Source organism: Cibotium barometz, chromosome 57 (assembly GCF_041138505.1).
Source record: "Cibotium barometz isolate CiBa-2024 chromosome 57, ASM4113850v1, whole genome shotgun sequence".
In the NCBI taxonomy this organism is placed as follows: domain Eukaryota; kingdom Viridiplantae; phylum Streptophyta; class Polypodiopsida; order Cyatheales; family Cibotiaceae; genus Cibotium; species Cibotium barometz.
The window spans coordinates 15,803,270-15,825,462 of record NC_141102.1 but is presented as its reverse complement, the minus strand read 5'-3'; the positions used below and the strand labels follow the sequence as shown (position 1 = coordinate 15,825,462).

General features: G+C 43.6%; 1 long non-coding RNA gene across 1 annotated transcript; it reads left to right on the top strand.

The window, feature by feature from the left end:
- On the top strand, positions 1 to 22,057 carry LOC147606483 (uncharacterized). The gene is made up of 3 exons (XR_015264993.1): positions 1 to 122; positions 230 to 481; positions 21,166 to 22,057. It is a non-coding gene; the product is annotated as an uncharacterized LOC147606483 (long non-coding RNA).
- Positions 22,058 to 22,193: the final 136 nt, after the last annotated feature.

Below are 22,193 nucleotides of genomic sequence, written 5' to 3'. Positions count from 1 at the left end.
AATTGAGGTGAGGGCTTTCCCAAGTTGTTGTTTTGAGCACAGTAACCTGTCCTGAAGATTGGCTCCGAGGTCCAGTTGGTGTTCTATTGAAGTCCTCAGGGCTGGAATTGTAAACTCAAAAGGTACAATTGCTTCCTGCCCAAAAGCCAATCTGAATGGTGTTTGCTTGGTGGTTACTTTGAAGGCCGTCTTGTACGCCCAGAGCGCTGATTGCAGTTGCATGTTCCAGGACCCTTTAGCAGTCTGAGCGATTTTGGTCAGTATCCTCTTCAAAGTTTTGTTCGTGCTTTCTGCCTGACCGTTGCACCTGGGGTAATATGTGGTGGCTTTTCGATGCTTGGTCTGAAACACCTCAGTGAGAGCTTCCATGGTTTCATTCAGGAAATGAGTGCCTTGATCACTGACCAATTCCAGAGGACAGCCGTACCTGGTGATAATGTGTTCATAGAGAAACTCAGCGGTCTTCTTCGCAGTGTTATCTGTGAGTGCTTTTGCTTCCACCCATTTTGTCACATAATCTGTTTTGCTGCCACAATGTACTTGTGCTTTCCAGTCGTCCTCCTGAAGGGTCCCATGAAGTCAATTCCCCATTTCATGAACGGTGCCAGAGGCTGAACACTATGTAGTGGCCCCATGTGGCTTGCCAATGGTTTGCCTGTTCTTTGACACACATCACACCCCTTCACCCATTCCTGGGAGTCTTTGAACATAGTCTCCCACCAGTATCCGGCCTGCAACATTTTCCTGGCTGTTATTTCTCCGGCCATGTGACCTCCTGCTTCTCCTTCATGTGCTTCCTTTATCAGCTCCTCCCTTTCCTTCAGAGGGACACATCTTCTCAAGACCCCATCCCTTCCCATCCTGTAAAGCGCGTTTGCTGCCCAGGTGTAATTCCTGGCCCTGAGAATCAACGCTTTCTTCCTTTTCATATCCCAGCCCATTGGTAGCTCACCCGTGTGCGCGCAAGTACTGGGCAATTTCTGATCCATCTGTATCTAGTTCTATTCTGAACAGCATAGCATCCGGTAAATCAGCCTGAAGGCTGGTTGTTTGTTCCTCTGGTGATGCTCTTTGGACAGGAAATCTGCCCCAAAATGGCATTTTCCTGGCTTGTGGATTACCTTGAAGTCAAATTCTTGGAGCAATAGCATCCATCTAGCCAGTCTCCCTTGAATAACCACCTTGTTAATTAAGTAAAGCAAGGCCTGGTGATCTACATAAAACACGAAGAAATTACCCATCAAATAATGGCGAAATTTCTGAACTGAGAATACCATGCCCAATGCTTCCCGCTCAGTTTTGGTGTATGCTTGTTCAGCCTCTGAGAACCTTCTGCTAGCAAAATACACTGGGAAGTCAACATCCCCCTCTGGCTGGGCCAGAATTGCTCCTAGTGCTTTTCCTGATGCATCGACATGCACATGGAACACCAGGTCCGAGTTGGGCTGCCTTAGAATGGGTTTGCTTGACACCAGCTGTTTTATAGCCTGGAACCCCTTCTGGCATTCTTCATCCCAGCTGAATGTTACCTCCTTCTTGGTCAGCGCATACATCGGAGTGGCCAGTTCCGCCAGCTTGTCCACAAATCTTCTGTAAAAATTCACGTAGCCCAAGAAGCTTGCTACCTCACTGGCATTTTTGGGTGGTACTGCTTCTAAGATGGCCTTTACCTTGTCTTCTGTCATTTCAATTCCTTTGCTGGACACCACATGTCCCAGCACCGTCCCTTTGTATGCTCCCAACAGGAACTTGAAAGGGTTTAAACAAACCCTTTTCTCCCGGCACCTAGTGAGCATCTTCCTTAGGCATTCCAGGTGTGCAGCCTTGCTGGAATACACCGTGAAGTCATCTACAAAGATAGCCATGAATTTCTGCAGATATTCAGAGAAGATCATCATTATGGCCCTCTGGAATGTGGCTGGAGCATTGCACAATCCGAATGGCATCACTAGGAACATAAACGCCCCCCATTCAGTACGAAAGACGTTTTCTCTCTATCCTCCGGTGCCAAACTGACCTGGTTGTACCCACTGTATCCGTCAGCAAAGCTATACATTTCATAGCCAGCAATCTGGTCCAACATGGTGTCCGTGAATGGCAACAGGAATGGATCTTTGATTGTCTGATCATTCAATTTTCTGAAATCTACACACACCCTTATCTTGCCATTCTTCTTGGGGACCACCACAATTGGAAACAACCAATCGCTGCTTTCCACCTCAGTGATGAACCCAGCTTTCAGCAGAGCATTCAACTCCTCCCTGACTTTCTTTGCATAATTTGGGTTCATTCTGTATCTTTGTAACCTCACTGGCCTGGCATCAGCTTTTAGAGGGATCTGGTGTTGGCACACCCGAGGGTCGATCCCTTTCAGTTCAGTGTGATCCCAGGCAAACACATCTTCAAATTCTTCAAACAGTTCCAAGAGCTCCCTTTTGAATTCATCTGGCAGTTGCTTATTCACTCTAACTGTTCTATCCACATTTCCTCTCATCCTTAGTCCCTCCACCTCATCTCCAGCTACTTCCTGGTTGGCCTGAATGTTCACTTGTCTGAGTCCCTCCTCCTGACCCTGGAAGTATGCTGGGAATCTATCCTGCTGAGCTGCCAGCTTCAGTTTAGCAGTCACCAGTTTAAATCAAGTGTTGCCACTGGAACAATGTCACTGGCCTTTAGCTTCTCCCAGAGGTCATTTGTTTCTGCGAGATAAAGACCTCTTCTGGTCTATCAGCTTTGGGGACCCGTGTTTTTGAAGTGGTGATGGTTACCTTTTTACTGCCATCTTTTATGGTCAGTTCATCGGTTCCCCAATCATGTACCGCCTCCGCTGCTCTCAGCCATGGTCTCCCTAGCAGCATATCATAGGAATCTCCCACTTCCAGGATTAGAAATGAGGTTTCGAACTTGATTCCCCCAATCCTGATTGGGACTGCCTCTACCATTCCCAAGGGGTCTGTCACTCACAATCTGGTTTGCCATTCTTAACTTGAATGGTGCTGGTCTGATTTTCAATTCGAGCCGTGCTCTCACCTGTTCTGACATTATGTTTACTCCAGCCCCTCCATCCAAGGTGGCCTTTTCCACCGGCTTCCAGTGTTTTCTGATTTTACATTCCACTCCAATCACTGGCTCGGTCATCCCTCAAGCCTGTTCGACTGACCTCATAGGCTGCCCTGAATCCTTCTTTCTCTAGCATGTTATCCAGCACTGGCATGACCTGTATTAGTTTGGACAGCTCTAAGGATAGCCTCGTTATCCTTTCTGACATTTCCTTCCGTAGTCCATACTGGGGCTCTTCATGCTTTTTTCCTTTTTCTGAATTTTTAGGTTGCACTGTCTTCACTGAGGTTTCAGGATGCACTGCATTGTCTCCCTGGTGTAAGTCTGACTTCTTGACCCACACCTGGGTTGCCGCTAGTGGTTCCTTGAGCTCCAGGATTGGCTTTCCTTTCTTCAAATTTTTGGTGACCAGTGCTGCCTCCTGCTTCAGCTTCTGCCATTTTTCTTCTGTTCCTGCTGTTTCTGCTCTTGGTGAGCTGGGTAGCTCTCTGATTTGTGCTCTGGTGACCACCGCCACCTCTGCACATTTGGATGTGGCTGATGAGTCAGCCGCTCAGGGCAGTCTTTGGCAAGATGGCCCTCTTTCAGGCTGTCCCAGCAGCAAATTAGTGTTCTGGGTGGGGGTCTGGTATACTGTCCGTACTGCGGCCGCTGATTCCTTATCGGTGGCCCCTGCATTGCCTCAACAGCAGACCCTAGTGACCCTGGATTGACTGCTGCTGCCAATCTGACCTCTGGTACCGACAATCTGACTGGGCACTCTCAGGTTTCTGACCTTCTCAGTCTCTTCTTCCTCTGAACTGCTATCTGATCCTGAACTCGATGAACTGGAGCTTTCCGTTTGGTTTTTGTGCTTTTTACTCCCCTTGCGTTCCATCTTGACTGCTCTTTCCACCAGCTCTTCAAACGTCTTGGTCGGATTGGTGATTTCCGATTTAGCCAGACCTTTTAATGCTGTACCATTCAAAAACCAAGCTCTCAGACTTTTCTTGCTTGGTGGCGACGATAGTTGCCTGGCCAAATCCTTAATTTCTTCGACGAGCTGTCTGACACTGGATTTCTTTTGCTTTATTTTTCCCAATTGTCCCAGCAGTTCTTCGTCCGATTTTTCATCTTTGAACCTTTCAACCAAGGCTTTGGACATTTTCTTGTAAGTGGGCAGGTTCTCTGGTGGGTAGTTGAAATACCATTTCTGAGTAGAGTTTGAGGGAAACACACCCTCCATTCTCCTCTGGGCAGTCCCCTGCCTTCCGCCCAATTCTCAAAGGCCTGGACATGAACTTGGGGGTCCCTGCCTTTCTTCCCTTCGAATTCTGGCAGATCGCTGCTTCTTCTTTTCCGCGGTTGATCTTGGTGTCCCTGATCTTGCGGCTGGTAGTCGTCAGTATCTCCATTGGACTCTGACTTTTCTGAACTTGCTGTCTGCTGATTCTGCTCCTCAGCTGGTTCTCTGAAAAGGCGCTGGTTGCTGATTCTGCTCCTCAGCTGGTCTGACCTCTTTGATATTGTCGACAGCTCTTTTTCTAGTAGTCCTGGTGTATCGTTTTAGTACCGTGGTGCTGGTTCCCGCGTGATTGTCTGCATGGTCCTCCATAGTTGAAGCTTCCAGCCAGCAGGATCGCCATTGTTACACTGAGCACCTTACTCGAGACTTCCAGGTAAGACAACTGTGATGACAGTCCTGGACTGTACCACGGGGACCAATTAGACAATTGCACCAGGGACGACCCGCACCAAAGAGAGAGGAAGGGAGAGAGACTTAATGCAAGGGACAATTGATGTATTCCAGACCAATTGCTTGATTACAAGAGGAGTGAGCCACAACTGGCTAATCCAGTCTTTAAGCTAGAAATATTGCCAGTGAAATGATGCTCCATGCTGGTTACAAGGCTAAGGGCCTGGTCGCATTATGTTCTTGTCCGCACTCATTAACATGAGTGCGGACAAGAACATGATGTCCCATGAAACTTAGTCCTTAGTCGAACATGGATGGCAAAGCGAAACTGTACGATAGGGTGGACGCATCGTCATGTGTCATTTGTTAATGTAGATCAAGAAGTGGTGGTTGTAAAACTAGTCCAAGGTGTACGGGCAATGTCACATGAGATTTTGGAGTGCATAAAATATCTACCAAAAAAGCCTACAACCATTACTAGCGCATGCATGGATAAAGGGAAATCCAAGGTGGAATCGACCTCACCACCATTAGCAAGCTCACCAACAATCTCTATAGATATCCACAACTGTCTCACTAATCAACTCACAAAGGAGCAAAAAGCATCATCATCAACAATAAGAAATTCAAATGGGACACAATAGAAAAGCCACCAACGCAGTAAAGTCTATCAACCCAAATATCCATCACCAAGAGCACGCACACAACAACCATGATAAGTGTTGGTTCGAAAACCAACGGTGGAAGCACGCTGACTATGTGATGGGGACAGACACAGTTGGGTGGAACGTCAAGAAACGAACAAAATCAAGTCAAGTGGATGGCTTTCTACTCACAAGTCATTGGAAGCACAAGGATACAAGGAAATAGAGAGCCATGGCTACCAAAACCAGCGTGATAACAGTTCCAACAAAAGGACATCAACGAAAATGAACAACCACTCAAAAGATAAAGCGGAAGCACACGCAACCAAAGATGACAACAGCCAAATAATGCTTTGATTATTGGCCAGGCCAAGACGAATGGCACTTCTATGAAAGCATGGATCCCTAAGGAAAGACTAGCTCAAATGTCAGCCAAAGAAAGCAACAACTTAGTTTGGATCCAAGCAAGCAACACAACCTCTACGGCCTACAAGGAGTGGATTGTTGCACAAGCTCTCATCAGTACACATGGTTATTAAGAAGGCAAGTCACAAATTTGGCTACCGCAAGCTCTAAGGCAAAGTCAAGAAAGTAAGAAATACTCAACAAAAGAAAAGCCTCAACAATCCAGTAACATCAATCAATTGAGGCCAAATAAAGATGCTACAAACAACCTCCCAAGCTTTAAGGCCACTACATCACAAATCTTGCCTAGCGGACAACAATGGGTACCCAAGAGCTCAAAGCCTACACATTCACATCAAGTTTTTGCAATTAAGCTAGAACAAAGGTGGGTACCAAAGCATCATTCTGTTACTGCAGAAAAGGTAAACTTTGTTAAGAAGAAGTATATCTTAAAAGAACCATCCACAGTAGTAAATTCTCAAGCATCTTCTTCTCAATCTCAGCACACTCAAACAAGCAGCTCTTTTAAAAACCAACTCAAAGATGCAGTCTTGCATAGGAATACTTCTTGCTTGAGGTTTGAGCAATTGAACATCTAGGAGAAAGCTCATCATCTTCAGAAGTTACTATTTGGCAAGCAATCCCTGGTATGTTAATAGCTTCTCACAATTACTAAGCTATTTCTATCATATGTTATGATATATTTACTTAAAGCTAATTGCTAAGTCAAATCACCACCAACCAAAAATATTTGGTAGGCATAAGAGTCACGAGTTGGGTAGCCAAGCCAATAAATGAGCGAGGCGTCAGCCTCAGAGCTTCAAGTCTATATTAACTCTATGAATATGTATATATATATATATATGTATATGTATATGTATATGTATATGTATATGTATATGTAGATGTAGATATAGATGTATATGTATGTGTGTGTGTGTGTGTGCATGTGTGTGTGTGTGTGTGTGTATGTATGTATGTATGTGACACTCCTCGACCAAATTCCTGATAGTTTGAGATATACATGCCCTCCAAAAAGGCCAATTTTCCCACACTTTAAAAAAAAAGAAAAAAAGAAAACTCTCACTTTCTCAATCTTATCGTGCTAACAACTTTTGGTACCTTGTCACCTATTTTTGCAGGACGCCTGCTTTTCGGGGAGTCCTTTTCTCCAAATTTACTTTTCAACTGGTGTTCACTAGAAAAGGAATGGCAGCGCATGCACTTAATGGCATCTAGTTGTATGGCATGCACCTAACGAATTAACGCACCCGAATTCTTTAAATTGGGAGACCTGATTTGGGATGTGATTGGGAGTGTGAGTTCGATTGAGAGTGCGAGTGTGAGTGAAATACATGTATCTGAGAAGCTCGGGGGTGGTTGATATGATCTCATTATCTATGATCTCATTATCTATTGTGACTCTGTGAATAAATAAAGAATTTTCAGCCTTTTATCCTTCCACTTGTGCACTCTGTTCTTCTCTTCTCTCTCTGAAAGTCTTTTTGTTGATTTGTGTGACATTTCCAAATTTTGAGCCACGACCCAAAATTGCCATAGGAAAGCCATCCACATCGCATCATATGTAAGAAAATGGTCAACCGAGCCAACCACGGCGAAGCTTTTCCCAAGGTTGATGGATTCTTTGTGCAAAGCATCCAATACACCCGGTCGATTGACGACATATGCCTTGTCAAATTGCTGCACATGTGCATCAGGGTCTTCATGTGATTTGCCGTGAAACTTTGAATATATAACACTAGAATGTTATCCTACTTGGATGGACCTCCTTCCTTGTATGCACTCTGATCATGCTGTTGTGCCATCGGAGGGCGCAACCCCAGGGAACAACCGCCGCGAGACGACACAACTGGTGAATGAGTCAAACTCACCACCCGCCTCTCTGCCTTGTGAGCATTGGGAGGAGGGCAAGAACTGCTATGCAGCCGTAATTCAGCATCACCGATTGGGGTACATCCATACTCAGTGGTCGAGGCGGAAGGTTGGTCTTCTGCCAAAACTTCGCCATCCTCCCCCGAACGACATCTCCGCCGCTGCCAACCAGTTGAAAGAACCACACCGAATCAGGCGGGCCCTGAAAACACATGCACATTTATCAGATGTTAAACACTTCACAAATTGTACTCGCCAAAACAGACTGCTTGATCATTTGATTCATCAAAATTCACACACAGTTACATCCCCAGACTTTTACTTAAATATAGCTAGCATATTCGCAGACTTCTGCTTAAATATAGGTAGCATATGCACAGATATGAACGGTTACAACTTTACATTACGCCCATTGTGATAATACATTGTGGTATATAACTAATTGGGATGTGCCGTTAGAGTTGTAACAGAGGTAAGGATATCATCTCCAATGTGCGTCATTGCAGGATCAAAACCTCGTTTTTGCATTTTGGAACGTGGGTGAAAATATTCTAAGTCCAAATTAGGGGACCCTAGAATCTAGGAAACATGGGAAGAGTAGCTAGGGGATGGGAAAGTAGGGGGGACTGGAGCGGCCCTAGTTTACTTGACCGGCCATCCGATCAAGTAAGTGGCGGCCCTAGTTTACAAGTAAGTGGCGGCCCTAGTTTACTGTGGCCCGAGTTTACTTGATCGGCGTGGATCTTTTTTTTTATAAAAAGTTTGGCATTAGAGAAGAGACGGGCTTAGTATCCATGGGACCCCCCTTATCCCACAAATCAGGGGCAAGGCACATCAATCGGGGTAGCCAGCAGGGTTCGAACCCATATAACCTGGGTTTTGACAACGAAACACCTTACCAACTGAGCTACTTTGGGGGTGGCTTTAAGGCACCGGGCCTGTAGAGACAAGGGTGACCGATATCTCTCTCGCTCTCTAAAGTACAAGATCTAGAGTTGGGAAAGCTGGGATTGTAAAAGCCTCTCTCTCTCTCTCTCTCTCTCTCTAATTTTCAAAAGCCATTACTTTCTTCTTCGTTGTCTGTCAAGAAAATTCGCTTTCGCCATATCTGCGATCTTTGCTCCTCTCTCTCTCTCTCTCTCTCTCTCTCGATCGTTGCCCTCAACCCTCCATACCTCTTACATGGTGCAAGAAGGCGGTGGCAACATGGTGCAAGAAGGCGGTCGCAATGAGGTTTTCCTGCGCAAGACACCGGTCTAACCATAGTCATCAAGGGGGCTAGCGTTTGCTGCAAATCTGGGGATTTCCTTTGCCACCACAGCCCTGGTGAGTCTCTCTCTCTCTCTTAGGGTTTCTGATTTTGGCATTCTCCTGTTCAATTACCATTGCTTGGGCATTCTTTATTCGAAAAGGTTCTGCGTGCATGCGTGCGTCTTTCTGCAAAATTCACTTTCGCCATAACTCTTCTTGATACGGCCATACTTGTTCATGCATGCATCTTTCTGCAGAATTCACTTTGGCCATAGCTTCGATCTTCACTCTTCCTGATACGGCTTGCCCTTGCTGGCCATACTTGTTATCAGCGCTGGAGGTCGGCTTAAGTTCACATGCTGGTGTGCCTCGTTTGGGTTTTCAATTCGATCTTAGTCCAGAAAGGAAAGAACATTGGAAAATCAGACAAGAGGGTTTGTTGAAAACGGAGACACACGAGGTGTGTGCCATGGACGATAAGCCTCTCACTGCTCACCAGTTGAAATATGAAGTTACCCCGCCAAAGAAGCGCCTGATGATAATCCCGAAGAAAGGTCAGGGCTCAAAGATGGCCTTGTATGCTAACTATGGAACAGGTCCTTTGTTGGTGACGGTAGACCTTTTGGATACACTCCTTCAGAGGCTCACACATAGGGTACATGTGTTGCTGTGGCAGCATTGTCAATTGTTTGGGAGAGATGGAGGATATGTCCTTGAAGATCTGGTCATCAAAATAAAGAGCTTATCTGTTAGAGCCAGCGCTACACAAGGGGAAATATTCAGCATGTTACTTATGAGGGTCTAGTTCGTGTCCTTGTAGGTGAAGACAAAGGGGAAGAAGATGAAGTCGGATCAGATTTTTCTGAAGATGAGGAGGTTGATCATTTCTGTGATGAGGAGTTTAAGGGGGGCTTGCAAGAAGATGGGGAAGACTTGGATCTGAAGACCTTGTTGAAGCAGTATAGAGCAGCCAAACAGGAAGTCGAGAATGGTACTACTTTGGAAAAGATAACCATCACTTGGCTTGACTCTTTACTGCAGCTTTCAGAATGTGGGCTTCTTATAAGAAGTTTACAGTCACCATCTGATTATGTCGTAATGTCAACCGCAAGCTTGCGGTCTGCATTGATGGCGTTTGTGAAGTCCAAAACCAAGACAGAACGAATTGAAGCAGCCCACTTGTTTGGATCGTTGCTTTCAAGAGACTTCCTTTCTGAGACATTACATGCAACTCGAGTGGAAGAGGATGTTGATCTCAACAGCAACAAAGTGGATGAAACTCCAAACTTCTTTCTCCCTCAGCGACCTTCAGGCACTCTTACCATGGAGCAACCACTTTATGCCCCCAAAGCTTTTAGTTGCAACTGGAGCAGGTTGGAAGATCGAGAGGCTATACTTGATGATATATGGGAGGATCGAGAGAGATCCCTGCGGTCTTTGCAAGAGGATGTGAGTAAAGCACCAGAATTGCTCACTATCGCAGTGACATTTTGGCGAAAGCAAGTCATGGATTTGAAGCAGAAAAGGAAGAGGAAAAATGAGAAAGCCAAAGCAAGAAAAAAGCCTCGACTACAGCAGTGATAAAGAAAGTTATGTTGCTTGCATAACAATAATGGTCTCGACTCTCTTACATCGAATATTGTAAGGATTTTGTATAACCAAAGATAGTGAAGGGTCCGCGATCAAGGAAGTTATGTTTCTTGCATAACAATAATGAAGGGTTCAATATTGATAGCATTTTGTAAAGTAGTAACCACAGAACTTAGGTAACAAAGCATCTCTTACCTTGAAGACAGTTAGGTTTATGCATTTACTGTTTATAAGCTTCAACAGATGTGCAAATTATGAGGGAGAGTGCATCATATTTTGGTACAGCAAAGCACAAGCTTAGTACGATCTTTTCTCTCATCTTTTGCTTTTCTTCCTGTCAACATCCACTGCTAGCATCTGCCCTTGCCAAGATCGTGGAAGAGAATGGGAACAGGTCAACTATCGGTAGAGATGAAAGTGCAGTACGCCAGCTTTTAAGTAATTCTACCTTGTATGCAGTGTTTCTTTAGTGACTTTTTGATTCAGTGAATCTTCATTGAAATAAAGTTTGTGGGCTCATCTGTACAAGGCTAGAATAGATGTAAAAAAGTGAGACATGAGCTGTCACATGATGTCTTATGACTGGTGCTGTTTGATGCTGCTTTCTGGTTTTTCAATTCCATGCCACATTTGCAAGAGTGTCTACACACTCGGCTCGGATTCATCCTTTAAGTTGCCAATCTTCCCTGGATCTTGCCTGATTGCAAATTCTTCAACCCCTCTCCTTGATCTCTACTTGTGCTGGAATCGACATAAGACAAGTGGAGCTTGTGTTGATTTCAGAGTCTTTGTTTGCAGATACTGCCCTTCATTTACATGTTGACCAGTTTACTCTTATATATTGCAAAGATAGTTTGAGAGACTTGTGTTTATCTGATATCCTTCTCACTAGTGCTGAGTCTTGTACATCAAGTCCTTTTAGCTTTCATATGGTGTCGGCTGTTATGCTAACACTTGCTATAGATGGAATAAAACAGCTGAGTGTTTCTATGGTTATGTGCAGACCTCTAGGGTCATTACTTAGGCTATATGGTCATTTCATTTTCTCAGGAATATGGTTTATATTATTGAGTACGCAAGTGAGCTCTTCTGGAGACTTGGTTACATGTGTGTGTGTGTGTGTGTGTGAGAGAGAGAGAGAGAGAGAGAGAGAGAGAGAGAGAGGGGTTGCTCTACGTTAGTGGACATGTGCTTGCAATCTTTCTGGAAACCTCCAATTCGGGGTTGTTTGGTACCTTTAAAAATGGCATTATCGGGCTTTTAGAAAAAGGCAACAACCTTACAAACGAATGAAAACCATGAAACCTTTAAGCATAAATGAAGGGAAGTAAGAAAACAAACTTAAAAGTTTTTAAAGAACTATACATAAGGAAACATACAAATTTTATGAACGCCTTGAAACATAAAATTTGAGGCCTTAATACAACCTTGATTGAGGTGCATTATCACTACACTCAAGAGGCAACTCTCTACAAGCTCTAAAGACAATGCCCTTGCATGAGCCAGCACTCTCTTCACATTTTCCCCTATGCCATTAATAGATCCCATGTTTATTAGAAAAAACTTGGTTCTCAACATGAAATGATGCAGCTATCTTAGAATTCCAATTGCACATATTGCACAAGATAGAAGTCTCTACTTATGGTTGAGATAAAGTCCCTTGAAAATAATTAGGAGATAGAAATTGAGAGCTTAGGTGTAAAAATATTTCAGAATCCATCATTGTATTTCTTTGGCAAAGATGAGAATTTGGTTAGTGCACTAAGGAGCTAGGTCCTCGATAAGATTATTCTAATATCCCTACAAAAGCCTCGCTCCCCTGAACTTTGTGTAGTGAATGCCTCCTAAAAACAGAGAAGAGGGCACCTTGAGGGAACCCTCTTAAACTTCTTAAACCTGATCCTTACTGGTATTACCAAAGAATTTACATCTCTCAAGACCATTAGAGTGGTTTGAATCTGTAACCACAATTCTTCCCTTCTCTATATTTGATAAAACTGATGTGGAAGCATAGCAATCAGCACAAATATGTACCGGCTCATTGAGATGAGAGGAGGGAATAGCCGGCTTCTTGCAATGCCCACAAAGCATTTCCTCTTTTTCACCATCAAAATGTGAAGCCCACTGCAAACTTGAGGAACATCCTTCCTGTGTCATGTTTTCATCTAGCTTCGCATAGCTTTTGCATCCTTAACCATGAATATATTAATATTTTCATTCACATCACTCCACACACTACTCCCTGGCTCCTTCCATGCATTATTTCTTACTCTCATGGCTTCAATATTCTGGGCATCCTCATGCATGCCAGCAGCTGCGTAAATATTAGCCATACAGACATAAGCTGCGACATCACATTTATCGACTCGTACTGCATGCTCAAAGGCCCATCTTCCTATATTCACTTCTCCCCATTTCCTATACAAGCACCCATGAGAGCAGACCAAACTGCGAGATGATCAAAAGATGGCATTCTATGATGACCACTACTGCTTTGTCGAAATGCCCAAAACGCCCAAAAAGATCACCATGCGAGTCCAAACTATGAGATGATCAAAAGATGGCATTCTATGAATGACCGCTACTGCTTTGTCGAAATGCCTAGCATGCCCAAAAAGATCAACCATGCAGCCACCACACAGGCTTTCAGCACACTACTAAAGGTCACTGCATTTGGTGCGAGGCCCTCTCGTTGCATTTGTTCAAAACAGTAAAGAGCATCATGACCCTATCCCTCGAGCATATCCAGCAATAAGCGCAGACCAAGCAACAACATTACAAGCAGGAAGCTCCTCAAGCACACGATGTGCTATGGCAAGAGCACCACATTTTGCATACATGCTAACCAAAGTGTTTGCAACATAAGATACCTTTTCAAGCAATCCTGTTTTTATAATATCAGCATGTACTGTATTTCCTCTATGCAGGTATTTCCTTGAGGCACAAGCCTTGAATAAAGCCACAAGAGCAATATCCTCTACTTTCATGTCCTGTTTTTTTAACAAGCTTTCATCTCCTGCTTTCTAATGAGGAGAGGACTCACACACCCGCGCTCTCACCGGGGAGCATCTCTTTTTCTAAATAGGGGCCTCATGGCACACATCTGTGATCTTTGGATAGCGTTCATGACACGTGCAAACTTGCCACAAAGGTGGAAGGCCACAGGTTGAGGCCTGATCCTACAAAGGCAAGAGCCACACACACCGTGAACAACAACATGGGAACATAGCTGTCCCTTCCTCTTCTAAGCTGTCAACCAACCGCAGATGACATGTTCCCAATATGGGATTATTCTGGGATTATTCTGCATACATCTTCCATACTGAATTCACCATTCTACTTAAGGACTGATTCACCATTCTGCAAGATGGCACTTTTTGCATGCAGGCTTCACATCTCATGTGCAACTGCCTTCAGAGCGCATCCTGAGCTGCCACGGATGTTCTTCAATTTCTTACATAAGCGGCCTGTTACAAATCCTCTCTCTCTCGCTCTCTCTTCCGGGAAAACAGGGCTATAAATTCATATTGAAATCCACCATGCCCGCAAAAGCCGAAGCATGGTAGAAGAGCTCACTTGCGTACTCAATAATATAAACCATATTCCTGAGAAAATGAAATGACCATATAGCCTAAGTAATGACCCTAGAGGTCTGCACATAACCATAGAAACACTCAGCTGTTTTATTCCATCTATAGCAAGTGTTAGCATAACAGCCGACACCATATGAAAGCTAAAAGGACTTGATGTACAAGACTCAGCACTAGTGAGAAGGATATCAGATAAACACAAGTCTCTCAAACTATCTTTGCAATATATAAGAGTAAACTGGTCAACATGTAAATGAAGGGCAGTATCTGCAAACAAAGACTCTGAAATCAACACAAGCTCCTCTTGTCTTATGTCGATTCCAGCACAAGTAGAGATCAAGGAGAGGGGTTGAAGAATTTGCAATCAGGCAAGATCCAGGGAAGATTGGCAACTTAAAGGATGAATCCGAGCCGAGTGTGTAGACACTCTTGCAAATGTGGCATGGAATTGAAAAACCAGAAAGCAGCATCAAACAGCACCAGTCATAAGACATCATGTGACAGCTCATGTCTCACTTTTTTACATCTATTCTAGCCTTGTACAGATGAGCCCACAAACTTTATTTCAATGAAGATTCACTGAATCAAAAAGTCACTAAAGAAACACTGCATACAAGGTAGAATTACTTAAAAGCTGGCGTACTGCACTTTCATCTCTACCGATAGTTGACCTGTTCCCATTCTCTTCCACGATCTTGGCAAGGGCAGATGCTAGCAGTGGATGTTGACAGGAAGAAAAGCAAAAGATGAGAGAAAAGATCATACTAAGCTTGTGCTTTGCTGTACCAAAATATGATGCACTCTCCCTCGCAATTTGCACATCTGTTGAAGCTTATAAACAGTAAATGCATAAACCTAACTGTCTTCAAGGTAAGAGATGCTTTGTTACCTAAGTTCTGTGGTTACTACTTTACAAAATCCTATCAATATTGAACCCTTCATTATTGTTATGCAAGAAACATAACTTCCTTGATCGCGGACCCTTCACTATCTTTGGTTATACAAAATCCTTACAATATTCGATGTAAGAGAGTCGAGACCATTATTGTTATGCAAGCAACATAACTTTCTTTATCACTGCTGTAGTCGAGGCTTTTTTCTTGCTTTGGCTTTCTCATTTTTCCTCTTCCTTTTCTGCTTCAAATCCATGACTTGCTTTCGCCAAAATGTCACTGCGATAGTGAGCAATTCTGGTGCTTTACTCACATCCTCTTGAAAGACCGCAGGGATCTCTCTCGATCCTCCCATATATCATCAAGTATAGCCTCTCAATCTTCCAACCTGCTCCAGTTGCAACTAAAAGCTTTGGGGGCATAAAGTGGTTGCTCCATGGTAAGAGTGCCTGAAGGTCGCTGAGGGAGAAAGAAGTTTGGAGTTTCATCCACTTTGTTGCTGTTGAGATCAACATCCTCTTCCACTCGAGTTGCATGTAATGTCTCAGAAAGGAAGTCTCTTGAAAGCAACGATCCAAACAAGTGGGTTGCTTCAATTCGTTCTGTCTTGGTTTTGGACTTCACAAACGCCATCAATGCAGACCGCAAGCTTGCGGTTGACATTACGACATAATCAGATGGTGACTGTAAACTTCTTATAAGAAGCCCACATTCTGAAAGCTGTAGTAAAGAGTCAAGCCAAGTGATGGTTATCTTTTCCAAAGTAGTACCATTCTCGACTTCCTGTTTGGCTGCTCTATACTGCTTCAACAAGGTCTTCAGATCCAAGTCTTCCCCATCTTCTTGCAAGCCCCCCTTAAACTCCTCATCACAGAAATGATCAACCTCCTCATCTTCAGAAAAATCTGATTCGACTTCATCTTCTTCCCCTTTGTCTTCACCTACAAGGACACGAACTAGACCCTGAGAAGTAACATGCTGAATATTTCCATCTTGTGTAGCGCTGGCTCTAACAGATAAGCTCTTTATTTTGATGACCAGATCTTCAAGGGCATATCCTCCATCTCTCCCAAACAATTGACAATGCTGCCACAGCAACACGTCCTGTGTGTGAGCCTCTGAAGGAGTGTATCCAAAAGGTCTACTGTCACCAACAAAGGACCTGTTCCATAGTTAGCATACAAGGCCATCTTTGAGCCCTGACCTTTCTTCGGGATTATCATCAGGCGCTTCTTTGGCGGGGTAACTTCATATTTCAACTGGTGAGCAGTGAGAGGCTTATCGTCCATGGCACACACCTCGTGTGTCTCCATTTTCAACAAACCCTCTTGTCTGATTTTCCAATGTTCTTTCCTTTCTGGACTAAGATCGAATTGAAAACCCAAACGAGGCACACCAGCATGTGAACTTAAGCCGACCTCCAGCGCCATGGCCTGAACCTGCAAAAAAACTTGTCCTGATAACAAGTATGGCCAGCAAGGGCAAGCCGTATCAGGAAGAGTGAAGATCGAAGCTATGGCCAAAGTGAATTCTGCAGAAAGATGTATGCATGAACAAGTATGGCCGTATCAAGAAGAGTTATGGCGAAAGTGAATTTTGCAGAAAGACGCACGCATGCACGCAGAACCTTTTCGAATAAAGAATGCCCAAGCAATGGTAATTGAACAGGAGAATGCCAAAATCAAAAACCCTAAGAGAGAGAGAGGGGGAGAGAGAGAGAGACTCACCAGGGCTGTGGCAAAGGAAATCCCCAGATTTGCAGCAAACGCTAGCCCCCTTGATGACTATGGTTAGACCGGTGTCTTGCGCAAGAAAACCTCATTGCGACCGCCTTCTTGCACCATGTAAGAGGTATGGAGGGTTGAGGGCAACGATAGAGAGAGAGAGAGAGAGAGAGAGAGAGAGAGAGAGAGAGAGAGAGGAGCAAAGATCGCAGATATGGCGAAAGCGAATTTTCTTGACAGACAACGAAGAAGAAAGTAATGGCTTTTGAAAATTAGAGAGAGAGAGAGAGAGACAGAGGCTTTTACAATCCCAGCTTTCCCAACTCTAGATCTTGTACTTTAGAGAGCGAGAGAGATATCGGTCACCCTCCCGGTGCCTTAAAGGCACCCCCAAGCTGTAGTTTCAGATCCACGCCGATCAAGTAAACTCGGGCCACAGTAAACTAGGGCCGCCAGTTACTTGATCGGATGGCCGGTCAAGTAAACTAGGGCCGCAATAAACTAGGAATCCTAGTTTAATTTCAACTCGGTACCCAAAGTAAACTAAGAAACTAGGGATACTAGTGTTTTATGCTCCCTAGTTTACTCCAGTCCCCCCTACTTTCCCATCCCCTAGCTACTCTTCCCATGTTTCCTAGATTCTAGGGTCCCCTAATTTGGACTTAGAATATTTTCACCCACGTTCCAAAATGCAAAAACGAGGTTTTGATCCTGCAATGACGCACATTGGAGATGATATCCTTACCTTTGTTACAACTCTAACCGCACATCCCAATTAGTTATATACCACAATGTATTATCACAATGGGCGTAATGTAAAGTTGTAACCGTTCATATCTGCGCATATGCTACCTATATTTAAGCAGAAGTCTGCGAATATGCTAGCTATATTTAAGTAAAAGTCTAGGGATGTAACTGTGTGTGAATTTTGATGAATCAAATGATCAAGCAGTCTGTTTTGGCGAGTACAATTTGTGAAGTGTTTAACATCTGATAAATGTGCACGTGTTTTCAGGGCCCGCCTGATTCGGTGTGGTTCTTTCAACTGGTTGGCAGCGGCGGCGGCGGAGATGTCGTTCGGGGGAGGATGGCGAAGTTTTGGCAGAAGACCAACCTTCCACCTCGACCACTGAGTATGGACGTACCCCAACCGGTGATGCTGAATTACGGCTGCATAGCAGTTCTTGCCCTCCTCCCAATGCTCACAAGGTAGAGAGACGGGTGGTGAGTTTGACTCATTCACTAGTTGTGTCGTCTCACGGCGGTTGTTCCTTGGGGTTGCGTCGACTCCTACAGGTGTGGACCGTTGGTTCCTCCGATGGTACAACAGCATGATCAGAGTGCATACAAGGAAGGAGGTCCATCCAAGTAGAATAACATTCTAGTGTTATATATTCAAAGTTTCAAGGCAAATCACATGAAGACCCTGATGCACATGTGCAACAATTTGACAAGGCATATGTCGTCAATCGACCGGGTGTATTGGATGCTTTGCACAAAGAAATCCATCAACCTTGGGAAAAGCTTCGCCGTGGTTGGCAAAGTACTCGGTTGACCATTTTCTTACATATGATGCGATGTGGATGGCTTTCCTATGGCAATTTTGGGTCGTGGCTCAAAATTTGGAAATGTCACACAAATCAACAAAAAGACTTTCAGAGAGAGAAGAGAAGAACAGAGTGCACAAGTGGAAGGATAAAAGGCTAAAAATTCTTTATTTATTCACAGAGTCACAATAGATAATGAGATCATAGATAATGAGATCATATCAACCACCCCCGAGCTTCTTAGATACATGTATCTCACTCACACTCGCACTCTCAATCGAACTCACACTCACGATCACACTCCCAATCACATCCCAAATCAGGTCTCCCAATTTAAAGAATTCGGGTGCGTTAATTCGTTAGGTGCATGCCATACAGCTAGATGCCATTAGGTGCATGCGCTGCCATTCCTTTTCTAGTGAACACCAGTTGAAAAGTAAATTTGGAGAAAAGGACTCCCCGAAAAGCAGGCGTCCTGCAAAAATAGGTGACAAGGTACCAAAAGTTGTTAGCACGATAAGATTGAGAAAGTGAGAGTTTTCTTTTTTTCTTTTTTTTAAAAGTGTGGGAAAATTGCCCTTTTTGGAGAACCTGTATATCTCAAACTATCAGGAATTTGGTCGAGGAGTGTCACATACATACATACACACACACACACACACACACACATATGCACACACACACACACACATACATATACATCTATATCTACATCTACATCTACATATACATATACATATACATATACATATACATATTCATAGAGTTAATATAGACTTGAAGCTCTGAGGCTGACGCCTCGCTCATTTATTGGCTTGGCTACCCAACTCGTGACTCTTATGCCTACCAAATATTTTTGGTTGGTGGTGATTTGACTTAGCAATTAGCTTTAAGTAAATATATCATAACATATGATAGAAATAGCTTAGTAATTGTGAGAAGCTATTAACATACCAGGGATTGCTTGCCAAATAGTAACTTCTGAAGATGATGAGCTTTCTCCTAGATGTTCAATTGCTCAAACCTCAAGCAAGAAGTATTCCTATGCAAGACTGCATCTTTGAGTTGGTTTTTAAAAGAGCTGCTTGCTTGAGTGTGCTGAGATTCAGAAGAAGATGCTTGAGAATTTACTATTGTGGATGGTTCTTTTAAGATATACTTCTTCTTAACAAAGTTTACCTTTTCTGCAGTAACAGAATGATGCTTTGGTACCCACCTTTGTTCTAGCTTAATTGCAAAAACTTGATGTGAATGTGTAGGCTTTGAGCTCTTGGGTACCCATTGTTGTCCGCTAGGCAAGATTTGTGATGTAGTGGCCTTGAAGCTTGGGAGGTTGTTTGTAGCATCTTTATTTGGCCTCAATTGATTGATGTTACTGGATTGTTGAGGCTTTTCTTTTGTTGAGTGTTTCTTACTTTCTTGACTTTGCCTTAGAGCTTGCGGTAGCCAAATTTGTGACTTGCCTTCTTAATAACCATGTGTACTGATGAGAGCTTGTGCAACAATCCACTCCTTGTAGGCCGTAGAGGTTGTGTTGCTTGCTTGGATCCAAACTAAGTTGTTGCTTTCTTTGGCTGACATTTGAGCTAGTCTTTCCTTAGGGATCCATGCTTTCATAGAAGTGCCATTCGTCTTGGCCTGGCCAATAATCAAAGCATTATTTGGCTGTTGTCATCTTTGGTTGCGTGTGCTTCCGCTTTATCTTTTGAGTGGTTGTTCATTTTCGTTGATGTCCTTTTGTTGGAACTGTTATCACGCTGGTTTTGGTAGCCATGGCTCTCTATTTCCTTGTATCCTTGTGCTTCCAATGACTTGTGAGTAGAAAGCCATCCACTTGACTTGATTTTGTTCGTTTCTTGACGTTCCACCCAACTGTGTCTGTCCCCATCACATAGTCAGCGTGCTTCCACCGTTGGTTTTCGAACCAACACTTATCATGGTTGTTGTGTGCGTGCTCTTGGTGATGGATATTTGGGTTGATAGACTTTACTGCGTTGGTGGCTTTTCTATTGTGTCCCATTTGAATTTCTTATTGTTGATGATGATGCTTTTTGCTCCTTTGTGAGTTGATTAGTGAGACAGTTGTGGATATCTATAGAGATTGTTGGTGAGCTTGCTAATGGTGGTGAGGTCGATTCCACCTTGGATTTCCCTTTATCCATGCATGCGCTAGTAGTGGTTGTAGGCTTTTTTGGTAGATATTTTATGCACTCCAAAATCTCATGTGACATTGCCCGTACACCTTGGACTAGTTTTACAACCACCACTTCTTGATCTACATTAACAAATGACACATGACGATGTGTCCACCCTATCGTACAGTTTCGCTTTGCCATCCATGTTCGACTAAGGACTATCTCTTTGTGTAGGTTTCCTGGAGCCATGATAAAACACTTCCCTTTCTCAAAGTGATCTTCAATCTCCATGAAAATTTCAATGACTCCTAAGCATTCACCAAACACATTTACAGATTTTTGAACAAGCTTGGTTGTCGTTGGCTTACCTAACAGGCACCAAGTTTGATGGGACATCATGTTCTTGTCCGCACTCATGTTAATGAGAGCTAACCTTGGAAGTTGAGATCCATCTTTATGTTGTAGGCGCATGACAATTCTTGCTGGTGGGACATATGTGTCTTCTTGGTCACTTGCAGCTTGTGCTTCTTTTAACAGTTTTGTATGTGTTAGCTCCCCTGGAATTTGTGGCTTTATACTTGTTGAGCTTGCACCTGCCTCTTTCTCTAGGTTTATTTTCAAATTTAATAATTGTTGCACAGGTTTGTGATGTGTTGGTAGTGCTTGCTTTTGACACATTGGTGATTCGATACATGCTGATGAGCTAGCACTCGAGTCCTTTTGTAGATTAATCTCTAATGGTGGACCTTGGTATGCAGGGTTTGGAGATCCTTCTTCACCTACTTTATGTTCTTCATGTTGGTGGGCATTGCCTATTGTACCGGCTTCATCCATCAAAGAAGGTTTTTCAGTACTTCTGGTAGGTATAGACAATGAGGTTGAATCTTCCTCGTTATGGTATACACTTGAGTTATGGCCTGGGTGTGGCTTGGTCTCCATTGCTAGAGGTCTTTGATAGTTGACCCTCTTAGTGTGGTCCATTTCTGCATTTTGTTCCTTAGACTCTATTATTTGGGATCGAATGAGATCCGTAGTCATTTGGGGTAAGATTTGCCATTTGGGCGGTGATCTAGGTGTTAACCTTGCTTTTGGCAATGGTTTTGAGCTCTTGTCTTCATAGATGGTAGCCTCTTGCACGTTTGCTTGAGATTTCAACAAATTGTCTTGGGAGGGACAATTTGTAATGAGATGGTCAATTCCACATCAGGCACATATTCTAGCTAAGAGGATTGCCCTTTCCTGAATAGTATCTATAGTTGTCAATGTAGATGGGTGTGAGGTTGTGTTTCAATTGAAAAAGCTTGAGAAGGCAGAGGTGGGATTTGCTTGGGACTAAAGCCAAGTGGAGTTCCCCCCTTCCTAGACTCTTCTGTATCGCGCCAAGGAGGCACTGGCAACATTTTATATACATTGCCTAGATCATCACTGTAGGTTTTTAGCCCAGTCATAGGATCAATTTGGCATTCAACACTAGGTTTTGCAGGAGGCTCTACAAATTTGTCAGCCCTCTTAATCAAATTGAAGACTCTATTTTGATCATTCTCATACTTATAGTAGTTAGGTGGGCAGCTCATGGTAAGCTTTAATACTTGTTGATTACTGCTATGATGGTGAATGATTGAGTGATTTTATGCATGAATTGTGTGCTGATTTGTGTCTTCAAGTTTGTATTTTTGCTAATTTTTGGGCATACTTGGGCTCAAAGTTGGGTATGGTTGTCATGTGTGTATAATTTGGGCATGCTTACCCACCACTTTTGCAGGCAGAGTGCAAAAGCCTCCATTTT